General features: G+C 38.1%; 1 protein-coding gene across 12 annotated transcripts in view; it reads left to right on the top strand.

The window, feature by feature from the left end:
• The window catches only part of dlg1a (discs large MAGUK scaffold protein 1a), a 131,970-nt gene that overhangs the window by 33,960 nt on the left and 84,154 nt on the right, over nucleotides 1-13,856 (top strand). The gene's annotated exons all lie outside the window — the stretch shown is intronic.

Genomic DNA, 13,856 nt, shown 5'->3' with positions numbered 1-13,856 from the left:
AAAAAAATGCTTTACAGTAGTAACTAAAAATATTTTATTATTATGATATGATTAATATCATTTTTTTTTTTTTTAAATATGATGATTATCTCTAAGGTGACGAACACCCAACTTGATATGTGATATTTACCATCTGAATCTAACCATGTTATGTAAACAAATGGAAAAGTCAGCCAGCTGTTTATTATCATGTTTATTATCGGGCCTTTCGCCCCAACAGCAGGTGCACCTTTTACCCCAAATACCATACTTTTACATATTCTTCTGTTATTGAAAAACTGTTGCTTTAAAGGGATACTCCACCCAAAAATGAAAATTCTGTCATCATTTACTCGCCCTCAAGTTGTAGCAAACCTGTATGAGTTTCTTTCTTCTGCTGAACACAAAGGAAGATATTTTGAAGAACGATTGGAACCAAACAGTTGTGGGGAACCATTGACTTAAGTATTTTTTTTTTCTACTATGGAAGTCAATGGTGCCAAACAACTGTTTGGTTCCAATCGTTCTTCAAAATATCTTCCTTTGTGTTCAGCAGAAGAAAGAAACTCATACAGGTTTGCAACAACTTGAGGGCGAGTAAATGATGACAGAATTTTCATTTTTGGGTGGAATATCCCTAGCCATGGTTAAAACCAGAACATTCTCAGTTGTAACGGAGTTATGGTCTGGCAAAGCGTCATAGACAAATCATTTCCAGAGGGGCGTCACCAACGGACGTCGCGGATAAACCTAAAACCAATCAGAGCGATGAAGGAGATGACGTATGCAGAGCGGTGGATAAACATCTCCGAGTGTTGTTCTTTGCTCGGTTTTTAACAAAAAGGAAACGTTCAAATCGCTTAAAACAGACGCGATAGCTGATTCGAACGAGTGATGTTCGACGGCGGCATCCATCTTTGTAATGTAGGCTACAAAATCTGCTTCAAAATCCCAGCGCTGTCGTCATCATGTAAAGCCCGCCCCAACGTTTCTGATTGGTGCCTCGATTTCGACGGATTGGAAATGGGTTTGAATGAGCTCTTTGCCAGACTCTAAATCTAAATTTGCCGGAAGTTGTCTGGGTTTTCCCAGGCTAGAATATCCCTTTTAAGTACCTTGAATAAAACTGAAAAACATTAACACGTCCTTTGTCTAAAAATAGTCAATAATTTATCGATTCTCATTTGCTGCATAAATCTACAACATTTTTAAAAAACATTAAATATTAGATCAAATTAGCACAGAATCAACTTTGCATTGCCGTCCGCGATCGTGTCAAGGATCAGCCAAACTTTCACAGGCATCATAAAAAGCGGTTGTTAAGAAAAGTGCTGAGCTGAATTTTTGTGCCATCGAGAATAAAGTCAAATGCGCCTTTTACCCCGGTGCGCCTTTAGCCCCGTTGTACTCTACCTGTCATGTAGTAGTGTGTTAAATTGCTTTTTGTGAATGTAAAAGGTCTGCAAAGTTTCAAAATGTGAGATATATGGAATTTCTGAACTGACTGAAACCTACGTAGGTTTGTTACAAATTTGCATAATATTCCTCACTGGCTGCCCATAAACGTTTACTTTGACCTGCCCTCAAACATGGTAGTTGTAGCTGAAGAAGAGTTTGGTTTGTGTTGTCGACACGTCGAGAAGTCACAGTAGGCTCTCAGAAAGGAGGGGTTTAGTGTTTAGACACTGTAAGAAATAAGGTGATGCTGCAAACTATGAGAAAAAGTAAATGTTTTTTTGATCCTGGATGCATGTAAACATTTAAATGTTTTCTCTAAAATCACACGGCACTTACTGCCAGTTGATTGTGTGATTAATCGGAGTCTTTCTGGACTTCCTTTGGTTTTCAATGTTCCAGGATTCGGAGTGTGATCAATGAAATAGCCTGTCTCTCATTCAATCATTGATTCTTTATATTAAGATGCTCAAATTGTGCTTCTTTTCTTGTTTCCCTTTTTATAAGCTTTGGAGCAGCTACAGGTCATCAGATTCTCTTGTGTTCATTTCCGTGCTTGTTGGCAGCTATAGCGGTTGGTAGACCTGATGTGAAGGTCAGCAGATGGATGTCTTATGTCATACCAATTCCTTCTCTCTCAGGGATGTCGATTGCAGAGGAAGCATGTTTGGTATGCTCCAGACAGCTTGTTTTCTCCTGGCCTGCTGAGCTGTTTATTAGGTTTTAGTGTCATCCCCATTCCTCTCACTATCCCCACCTGCCGTTTTTGTCATCAACCGCTAATGTGTTCTTAAATGGAAATTGCTGTGAAGATTGAAATGGCAAATGGTATGAAATTATGCTTTACAACAGAGCTGTTCTTAACAGCCATCACTTACTAATAAACTAAATTGTACATGCACGGCTATGACCCAGTGATGAAACTATGATGGAATAACAGAAAATTAAGGTAAATAATTAATCTTCTCTACATTTATTTGTTATTAGTATGAGGGTTTTTTTTGTACTGAGATTCAGCTATAATATTGCAACCTGCCTTTTGAATTATATAATATAATATAGGCTAATACATTTTATATATAACTGTCATTCCTGATTTTTAAATTTGTGTCACAAAAATATATTGCTGAATCTTTACCGGTTAAGACTAGGGCTGTAACAATATATCGTGTCACAATATATCACAATATGTATCGTGGATAGTGACAATATGTAGTTCACCCAAATAGTTACAATAGTTCACCCAAAATGAAAATCAAGTTTACAGAGTTTTAGTGTCAGTACTACATTAAACTACCATATATAATGTATAATAATGCAATGGGGAAATATTTCTGGGTCCTGATAATGCCAAATGTCTTATAAAAAGTGGCCTGCATTATTTTAAATATATCCAGTCAGTGACAGAGTGCAGGCATATTCGTCTAAAATAAATCTGGATTTTCAGCTTCAGAATCATGAATATATTTTATTTATTTTTATTTAGTTACCATTGTCCTGTGCATTGGGTTACCAGCACCAAGTCCAAGCTTATTGATTTCCACACCCAATGTAATACCAAATATAGCATTTTAATCAACAGTTCATTTTTTGTTAACCTTTTACCATATGTCTTGGAGTATCACAATAATATCGTATCGTGAGTTCAGTATCGTGATATCTATCGAATCGTGACATGAAGGTATCGTTACACCCCTAGTTTTCCACACATTTCTACTGTCTCTTGGTATACAGAAATAGAGTTATGCCTTAAAATAATTGGACTAATTAGCAGAAAGATGCTAATTCCTATCTGAAATGGAAATCACTGCTATTTAGCTCAACTATTTACTGTACAAGGTGCAGTCTGATGTTTTATTCTGAAGATCTGCATTGGGATCCTTTTACATATTGACTTATATAACTGAGCACTTTCCATTTAGTCAGTTAACCGTGAAGCTCCTTTTGTCACCAGCAGTTCCACATGCTCTCACATGAGCATCATTCATTAGCAATTCGTTACGTAAGGCATGCTAAAATTGATCACCCTCTACGTCTTTGTTGATAAGCCATTAGAGCAGCAGAGGGAATCCTACTGAAGTGTGTAAAACGTCTTACAATGCGGTTGCCCCGAGTGCATATGATGTAACAAGGGCATGTACGAGGAAAAAAGGGAAGGAAGGATGCGAAGTAAAACCATGGAGACAACAAGCTATGCTTTTGTATGGAATTCTTCATAGTCCAATCACACTCAATTTTAAGCATGCAAAATTACCCTACAACAAGTAACAGTTGCTGCATCTCAATTCACCTACTTGTACACTTATATGCCCTAAAAGTACTGTTTTTGTGAAGAAAAAGTACATACTTTTGAATGTGTAGCTGAATAGGCAAGTTTTGGGACATATCTTTTTGTCATTGTTGCATCTTTAACGGGCAGCTCTGTTGCTTGGTTATGCGACATGTCACTGTTTAAATTGCCCTGTCAATCATCTTGTCGCAGTTAAAATCATCCACATTCAATTTAATTTAATTTCCATACCTTTTCGGAGAGAATAGTAGCACGTTGATCTGCCAGTTGTGGCTCCTTCATGTGGAGAACTTTCCTCATATGTTTGCATAATGATGGATTTAAAAGTTAATGACCAAACTTCTTTTTTTTTTTTAATAAAATGTGGATAACATTGAATACATATCTTTTCATCAGGTTAGATACTGATTATTAATCACTCAAAACTCCTTTATCTAAACCTCTCTACCTAACCATCGGTTGCACATATTTTTTTTACACTTTTTTTTTTTAAACCCTTTTTAAATGGATCTGCACTTCAGATTCTAACCTGAAAAAGTAGACTATCCAGGTGTCCTTTGGAATACTCATTTCAACACTACGATTTGGGGGGCACAATTCTAATTTTGAATAGGGGACAGCGGGGCACAACCTAACACATTTTGGTTTTGGCTCAATTATTAAAAAAATAATGAAGTTAGATTAATCCTTTTTTTTATTTTTATTTTTTACGCAAGCAACATACACATCTCTGCTATAAATGAACACTTCAAGTTTTTTTCTAGGACCTACCATTTTCGTACAGTTGCACTGAAAGTGACAGAAGTGCAAATGTTACAACTTACCCCATATGTGGGGTTAATTGTAACAGACAGATGGGTTACTTGTAACACTTGTGTGTAACACATAATTCAGTACTATTTTATCTGTATAGTTTGATATTGTTTGTGCATCTGTATAGATAGATATCCATCCCTCATCCAATCATCCTTCTATTATGGATCAATGTAATGGATAGAGATAAAGGAAAGGGCTGCACAGTTTTGCAATAAATAAATAAAATCATCAAATATTGTAATTGCAATTGAATTATATTTGTGTGTGGCAGCTGCATGCAAAATTATTAGTAATAATAATAATAATAAAACTGCGCTTAAAATCACATTTTAAAGGGTTTATTGCATGAAAAACAGGCTATATTCTTAATAAATAAACAAGTGATCAATGCATAGTAAACAAATGTGAAAAAAAAATCATACTTTGACATTTAAATTCCAACATTGTTTGTGAAAGTCCAACAAAGTTAAATGTGGCAAAATCTTATCAAAACTTTCCACAAATCAGCAGGAGACTGTCTTCTGGCAGCGAGAGAAAATAAGCGGAAGCATGTAAAAGGTCCGTGTTACATTTAACCCCACGTTAGGTTGTGCCCCATGTGCTCCCCTACTATTTAAAACGAGTAGTATGCGAATTGGGACACAGCAAGTCTTTTTGTTTTTTCTTTAATGTTTTTTTCCTACACAAAACGAAAGTTTATTGGATCAGAGCAGGTTCTAAAAAACGTGCTTGCATTAAAGTATGAAACATTTATAGTACCATTTAAAAAGGATTACAGTGTATTTGCTGTCCAATTGAAATGCATTAATACTATATCTTTTTGGGAGAAGAATCTGAATCTAGTTTTTCTGGTTCAAACGCTACTCCTTAACTGCATTTTTGGAAAATTGACTTTGAGGTGAAATCGAATAATGTCCTGCCTTTTTATGTTGATTTGAAAACCCTGCGTTTGCTCATGGCTGTTGTACTCGTCCAGTTTGAACCTTCACAGTGATACAGAGCTTTCTCATAAAGGACCTACAGCTGGCTTCCTGCTAGTTTAATTATAGTCATCTCAAGAGAGAACTGCCAAGAAACAGACAGCCGTCTTCTTTTTTGATGTGTAACGAAAACAAAATGTGTGCTCTATTTGGTTTTTTAGGATTTGTGCTTCTAATTCGAGCAGTAAAACCTGTCCTTGTTTGTTTCTAACCAATGCTTAATCATGAAAGACTTGGGACAGTTTTCCCCAATCTTTTTTCTTGTCTTTTATGTACATCCAGATTCCCATCAGTAGGTTCATTAAGGTTCATTCATCAACACCAAACCAGAAATATGTTGCTTTTAACTCTATTTTTTATACTAAAGGTTACTTTTAAAGGTGCAGTAAGTGATTTCTTAGAAACACTGTTTATATTTGAAATCAACCCAAACAAACACACCTCTCCCTTCATTACTCCGCCCCCAAAACTCACGAACACGGTTATTTCAGGGAACTTTTGCAAGTGACCCATAGTGTTTGTTGTTGCTTTATTTGTATTTTTATCTGGTGTTTGAGTGTAATGAAATTCTGGCTGCTTCAGTTCTGGATGAGCAGTAGCAATGTGCTTTGAAAGTTTAATTTTAGGTTTTGCAGTGGGGACAGCTGGGAGGAGGGAGGGCCATGATGTTTCCTAGAGAGACAAGAGGCAGAAACTATTTTAATTCTGCTCACAGCACACTGTCTGCTAAGATGTCAGCTCTTTCTTCATCTCCCAGGTTTAAGCACAAGTCGAAGTGGATGTGATGATCTCATGTCTCGTTCCTGTCTGCCCTGTGGTTATCAGATTCAGTAGGAAAAGGGCAGGGAGAGGAAGCACTTATTACACTGCACTTATTGGAATGGTATGAAGTTGTAATCAAATATGCTCTCTATTTTGAATTAAATTTACAACAACCCTGCTGGAAAATATAGCTTATGCTATTTTGGAACATCAAAGCTTATTTGTTGCTAGTCCAAGATGGTCTATCAGCTTGGTCCATCTAGAAACCAGCTTCAATGTTTAAAAAACTTCTTGGTTAAAAGAATATTTTACCCCCATAATAAAATTCTGTCATCATTTACTCACCCTCATGCTGTTCCATACTCAAATATTCATACTTTGAGAATGTTTCTGCTGTTCTTTTTTTGTTCATATAGTGAAAGTCAATGGGTTCCAAAGGTTTCATTCTCCATAAAATACATAAATGTAGTTTAAAAGTAATCCATACAACTCCAGAAGTTTAATCTAAGTCTCGCAGTGGTTCTCAAAGTGGGGTCCACGGACCCCTGGTGGTCCGTGAACTATAGCCAGGGGGTCCGCGAAATAATTTATAACAGCCTACCGTTTTTCCCGACTATAAGTCATGTTTTCTTTAGCATCTGAAAACTTGCTATTTATTCCAAAGTGACTTATATAATGCATTTAATGTCAAATAATAAAAAAGTAGGCTCTTAAAGGTTTCTATAGATAGATAATCTATCTATATTTCTTATGTCTGTGCGTCAAGTATTCGCTGTGTTTTGGTCGATTTTTGGGCACGTGCGCCAGAAAGGAAACAGAGACGGCAGAACGCGCATCCTGTTGTGTTCTCTATTTTTAAAAGGCATGACATTTTGTAGTCATTTTTTATGTATACACAAATAAAAAATAGACACTTTGCCGTTTTGAATGATGTACTCTTATCTGTATGACCATAAATAAGAGTATTCCTTTGTTTCCACTGCTGAGGAAAAATCCAAGTGTTCGCGCCGGCGTCTCGTGTGCGCGCACAATATGTCAGTTCTAGCACTGCTAATTTGACATCAAAACCTGTTCATTATCAAAATAAAATACTCACCGAACTTATAAAAAGTTCTGCTTAATTTAATTTGTCTGTTGTAGCCTACACTATGAAGGCAGTGATGGTCAATCATATACCGTCGACTTGCTGTTGTTTCAATCTCATTTCTCCAAATGTGAAGATGCTGATACGTGTAGGCCTATATTGGGACTGAAGCATGAAGCTTTCTTTACATAAATAGTTAAGCATCCAAATTTTAGGCTACATCGCAAATATGGAAACTTTGGACCGAATGAGAGATGCACGAGCCCAACGTCTGCAGTTTCAGTTTCGATTCAACTTAATTCGTTTAGACTTGATGTTTTAAATAAATGTTGTCTGTAGGCTATACTATTATTATTATTATTTGTATTATCTATTAATAGTATTATTTTTCATTCTCGTTTTGTTCTGAATACATAATTTAAGGATTTGCTGTGGAGTGAGGGGAAGTAGGCCTACTACGCCTCAAGAACGCAACAAAGTATTACACACTCAGGTGAAACTTATTTTCTGGAAAATACAGTAAATTATAAATTTGTGCATAGGGACAGGGTCGTATACCCACAATTGAGGTCCCTGAGGTCCGGGCCTCTGTAATTTTTCTTTGTGTAAAATGAAAGTTGTGAAATAATTGCCTATTATTAACTCTAATTTGGTGCTGCAAGGATATTAAACATCGCGATGATAACTGACCTTCTCATCTGAGCGGTTTCAGCAGACTAACAGCGCTCGTCAATGTCAAAATGTTTGAGTCGGAGATTAAATCAAAGTAGGCGGGCTTATGTTCACAGAAGCTGCAAGCCGAGCGCGAATTTCCGCATGACGCTTCAGTTATTCGGTCATAAAGTGCGAGATAAGATGTAAATCGCTAAACTAAACAGCTGTTTTAGATAGAAGTTTTAAACGAACGACAGAAACAATCAGTTTGCAAAGTATCAACCGGGAAAGGAAATATAGGGGAATAGCGGGGCACAACGTAAATCCCAGTTGTGCAACTGGGTCATGTTGTCACACTGCGTTACAATGAATATGTTTTGAACTATGTTGTAGCCTATAGCTGTGTGTTCGTTGTCAAACTCAAAAATTATTTTATTTTTAATTATTTTAAAATGCCATTATTTTATATGAAAAAGTTAATGTCTTGTATATTTGTTTGATTAGATCAGATAACATTTTAATCTGTCATATGGTCATGTTACAATGTGCCCCACCTATGGGACATGTTGTCACATTGCACTTCCATTCCTTCTGGGTATGTCAAGAAAAAAGTAAAATTTTTGGCCTTAAAAACACCTTAAAATGCACGTGTAGATCAAGAAAATCAAAAATTCCTCGGGGGGGCATGCCCCCGAACCCCCCTAGCAAGATCACTTTTGGGACCTCAGTATGCTATTTAGAAAACCCTGCATATGACCCTGGGTGGAGACTATTTGTGTCAAAATATTTCATTAACCGCTCCCACATTAACTTTAGGCTCAGTCACTGTTATAAATATGAGGGGGTCCTTGGAAATGTTTTTCCCCTGTAAGGGGTCCCTGGCTCCAAAATGTTTGAGAACCCCTGTTCTAAAGTGATGCAATAATTTTGTAAGAGCAGTTTTCAGAACTGCATGATGGTGTATAACTGATGACAGAGCTTTAATTTTTGGCTGAACTATCCCTTTAAGATTAATTTTGCAGCAGGATGAACAGTAAATTCATCAAAATATTAGAATATACACTACTGAAATTAATACTTTTATTCTGCAAGGCCACTTTCAACTGATCAACAGTAAAGACATTTCTAATCTTACAAAATACTTCTATTTCAAATAAATGCTGTTCTTTTGAACTTTCTATTCATCAATGAATCCAGAAAAAAAGATCACGATTTCCACAAAAATATTAAGCAGGGCGACTGTTTTCAACATTGATAATAGGAAGTTAGCCTGACGTCGTCATACTCAGATTCTAGTCAGAATATGAGTCTGATACTGCTCCATTGGGCTGTGATTATGGGGCGTGTTTCAACCGAACCAAGAAAGAAAATGCCTCTGCACTCAATTGGAAAGACCTACAACCAATCAGAGCAACGGAGTAGGTGACGTATGTTGAGCAACGCATAGTTTTCAACAGTACTCCGCTGCATGGACACTGGAAGAAGTAGAAGAAGATGAGTGTAAATGATCTTTGCCGGTGTTGTAAAAAGAATTTAAGGATACACTGAGTACTTACCAACACGATCATCATTTTTGAGAGAAAGAGTAAAGGTGAATGCATATACGAACAAGTTCTCCGTTTAGGATTAGAACTCGACAATTGTTGTAAATGAATTCAACCCAAGTGCTCTTTGGTGACGTGGATGATTACGTTACTTCAATTTGATTGATTGAAGTCCAGACCGAACTTCCCGACCTCAAATGTTGTGGGCGGGGCTAAGTTCGGCTGGCATCCAGGCTAATAGGAAGTGTTTCTTGAGCACCAAATCAGCGTATTATAATGATTTCTGAAGGATCATGTGACACTGAAACCTGGAGTAATGATGCTGAGACTTCAGCTTGTGTGAATATAATGCATTTAATACAATCTGGCAACTGGTCAACATTAGACAAACATATTGGTCCGATTATTCATAAAGGAGTTTGGGCCATGCAAATTACGGGAGTTTCCCGGGAAAAATAACAAACCGGGAGGGTCCGGGAGATAGGGCTAAAAAACGGGAGAAACCCGGGAATAACGGGAGTGTTGACAGGCTTCAGCGCGTCCCATCTTGGCCTGTGTTAACATCCTGTTTACAGAGTTTGTAATATTTTCACACAAATGACATTTTGGGAAATTATTGCAATGCAGTTTGTGTGCAAGTCTGGAATAGAGATTGGCAAAATAAAATTGTGTTTGGAGCAAAAAACAGCCTGTTCTGATTTTTGGCCAGTTCTCATCTGGCCTGAAAAGCTGGTCCCTACAATGCAAATCCGTATTGGTAGAATAATTAGGTCAAAGGCTCTCAAATGGGCCTGTGTTTCTTGGCAAATATAGCGGTTTATAAATAAAACTTGTTTTGGGGGTGGTAAAATCATAGAATTCGTTTAATTAATGTTCAGACTTTTATTGTCCAATTGAATGTTTGTCTTTTGTTTGAAGGGCCACACATTTGGGCTTTCAGTAAACACCTGCTCTGTGTGGTTCAGCCGAGGTGAATGTGCCAGACTTCATAATCCCAAATTATGCTGATTACGCACTTATCATGCAAATAATGCTTAGTATTGTGGAGTGAACGCAGTTGTTTTGGCAGCTCTGGGATGTGCAGCCGTGTTACAGAGCTCTCCCGAAGGTATTCAAGGTGAAGTGTCTATAATAAAGTGCTGTGTTTGCTGAGCTCTGGGCCTCTGTTTTCTGCCCGATAAACAGACAAGAGCTGACAGCTTTACAGCGGCACGGCTAGACCCGAGACAGAAGGGGCACAAGGAGCAGGCGCGGGGCTCTTCCACTCCTTGAGATCCTACACAACATCCATCAAACTGCATTTCTAATAGCCGCGCACCTCTCAAGGTTCACCCTGCTCTAGGCAGTGACATTGTATTGCAGAGGACGTCGTCTGTGTAAAGCCTGTCTAGCATTCGTTTTTCACTGCTGTCAAGTTTTCCGAGAGCTGTCCTCCTTGGTTGAATAGCTTTGTGAGTGATCTCACTGCATTTATTCGGTTTTACTGGCGTTAGCTCGGCTTGGACGGACCAGCACAGAGTGAGAGAGCATTGAGCCAGTCGAGCAGCTCATTATCCAGGCAAGCTGGCCCCACAGTGAGCCTGAAGCCGAGTCACTGAAGCACTCAGCGGTGTAATAACATCTCAAGAACTACTCCCCGTCTGTCCCTTTCTCTCCCAGCAGTGGCTCTGAGTTCAAACTCACCTTTCAATTTCACTGGCTTTGTGGGCCGCTGAGAGTTGAGTTTGAACTTTGAGTTGTTCGGAACAAGGCAAAGAATTATGTGCACAGGGTTTCTGTGGTCCCCTTAACCAAAGTGTCAGTAGTAGTAGCACACTTCTCTTCTGTCTGTTTAATATACGCCAGGGCTCAACAATACGTTTTTATTTTCTGCTGGGCTGGGGTGCGTTTTACACAAAACTATGGTCGCAAGTTCCATCGTTTTTTAGCGTAGTTCAGCGAGTCAGTGTTTCCCGAAAACATGGTTCCAACGAACATTCGCAAACAGCATCGCAAAGTTGTGTGGTTGGAACTACAGCTCTCGACCTGTGGTTAGAAGCAGAGTGTCTTGTTTGCATGACATGTGGACTCAATAAATCCTTATCTTGAGCCAAATAAGCAAGCTGACATTCAGTACAATTTTATTTAGAATACATACAAATGTAATTGACATCTTTTAGTTTGTCAAGAGATTTAAAGCGTTGTTTTTGAAGAGTGCGCATGTGCGAACGTGCTCTAGTACGTAAGAACGAGCCTATGATTGAATCTGGAAATAAAGCAAATAACGGAGAAAAATTATAAATAGTCCTCAGATGCCATGTCCGTATTTTTTAGCAAAACATCTAGCATTAATTCGATCTCAAACAGATTCATTAAAATGAGTTAATACCACCACCACCTGCGTGACATCATTAACCAACGTGGTTGAACGACTAATTTGCGACAATATGGTTTCGGCAAACAGTTGTGATTAGCTAGTTGATTTCTTCAAAGATGCATCGTACTATGGTAGTGAAGTAGCGAGTTACATTGTTGTAAGGGAAATGCACCCCTGGTTGAGACGATAGTTGTTTTTCACTGGTCCCAGCACAAAATGGACCATTGCATCAAAAGCAGCTTGCAATTTTCTTTTTTATGCAGTGGTCTAATTTTAGTTAAGTTTTTCAGGACCAATTTTCAGTGCTAAAATAGGGCATGGGATTCCACCTTGAATCTCTCCATATGGGCAAATCCACTCAGTCTTCCCCCATGCTGCTCGGAGGCAGTGATGTTACTATAAGCAACCAGCATAAGACCCCAACTTGGAGCTTGTCCCACTTTTTGGGCATCTACCTTCTCTTAAAAAACTGCCCTCTTTTTCTTCCCTCTAGACTTGTGTTTGCATTTCCTAACCCATATTCCAATAATGCCGTAGAGGCGGGTATATGTATCAGGACAAGATGGATGTCTATGGATAAAAGGCACTGCTGAATAATTTGCGATTCCCGTTAAGAAAGTATCAGAACAGTGTTTCACATACAGTCATGGCAGATTGGGGTCGACTGTGATGACTGTGTGGCGGGTAGGATCCGGGGGTGCCTGGCTTATTTAAAAAGTGTTTCCCATCTCAGGAGTGAGGTCTAGAGAGAAATAGAGTTGAAATAGTTTCACAGTTCACTGTACCAGTGCTGGATTTAAACTTCATGTCTTTTTTTCTTCTTCAGATCACAAGTATGTTACAATGCAGTTTGAATTTGAATGTATGTAATTTTTTCACTGCTAGGAGTCGCTAACCTCTTACAATAATAAAGGCGTAGGTTGATGACTCAAAATTCCAGCGGAATTATGGAACTTGTCGTCAAGCTGATGAATCTAATAATGTTTATGGATGAGGAATACATTGATGTTTTTACCATGACTGTGGGATAAAGTAATGAGAGACAGATATCAGCGCCACCCGCGAGTCTCGCGGATATAAAGGAATAAGGACATTTCATTCTACCGAACTACCCGCAAGTGCTGTATTAATACTCACACAGGTCAGTTTATTAGACACATGAAACTTGTGAGGTAACGCAGCGCTGTTTCACTTGGTCTACACTGTGACTATCACACTAAACTGCATTTGAGTGTGGTGAAAGTTATAATGTTATTCTATGTGTTAGTTTGTTGGCTGTATGAGACTAGCAGTGAGCTAGATCAACATTAGAATAACATACAGATCATATTCTAACATGTCATCATGTTGAGCTATATAACATTGATTAGTTTTATGTACATTTGCTCACCTGTCTAATAAAGTACATGCAAGAGCTCTGTCAAGTCGAAGTTAGTCGCGGACGTGGAGCTCTCGGCATCTCGAAAGCGACAGGCTGATCCTTGTTTTAGTTCTCCCTTTGTCCCAAAGTCTGCTTGCCATGGTCCATAATGATTGAACGAAACAACAACAACAGCGTGAGCGTGCCACTAGATGTAACGCAGTTGTCCACGTCTGTCGCCATGGTTACAATGGCAGTACGAGGCGGAAACCAGGGATAACGCGGATATTACGTCATTGACAGGCGACAAGTGAACGGAGTCCGGGACAGCCCATTATTTAAAATTGGAATTTCTCTGAAATTAAAAATCTTTGGGAACTTTTGGGATATTGTAAGTACACAACTGCAGGAAATATATCACACTGTGCAAGTGATTTTTGGATATTTTATTACAAAATTCTTACATATTGAAGCTTTAAATCATTTTGAAAATAAATAAATAATTATAATTGCAAGTGAGGTAAGAAGAAAAATACGTCACCTTTCCTTTCAATTAAATTTATTTTTATGTCACCT

Source organism: Rhinichthys klamathensis, unplaced genomic scaffold (genome assembly GCF_029890125.1).
Source record: "Rhinichthys klamathensis goyatoka isolate OS25496 unplaced genomic scaffold, OSU_Roscu_1.1 h1tg000160l_1, whole genome shotgun sequence".
NCBI classification, from domain to species: domain Eukaryota; kingdom Metazoa; phylum Chordata; class Actinopteri; order Cypriniformes; family Leuciscidae; genus Rhinichthys; species Rhinichthys klamathensis.
The sequence above is the reverse complement of the archived record's forward strand: the minus strand, read 5'-3'. Positions and strand labels throughout refer to the sequence as shown.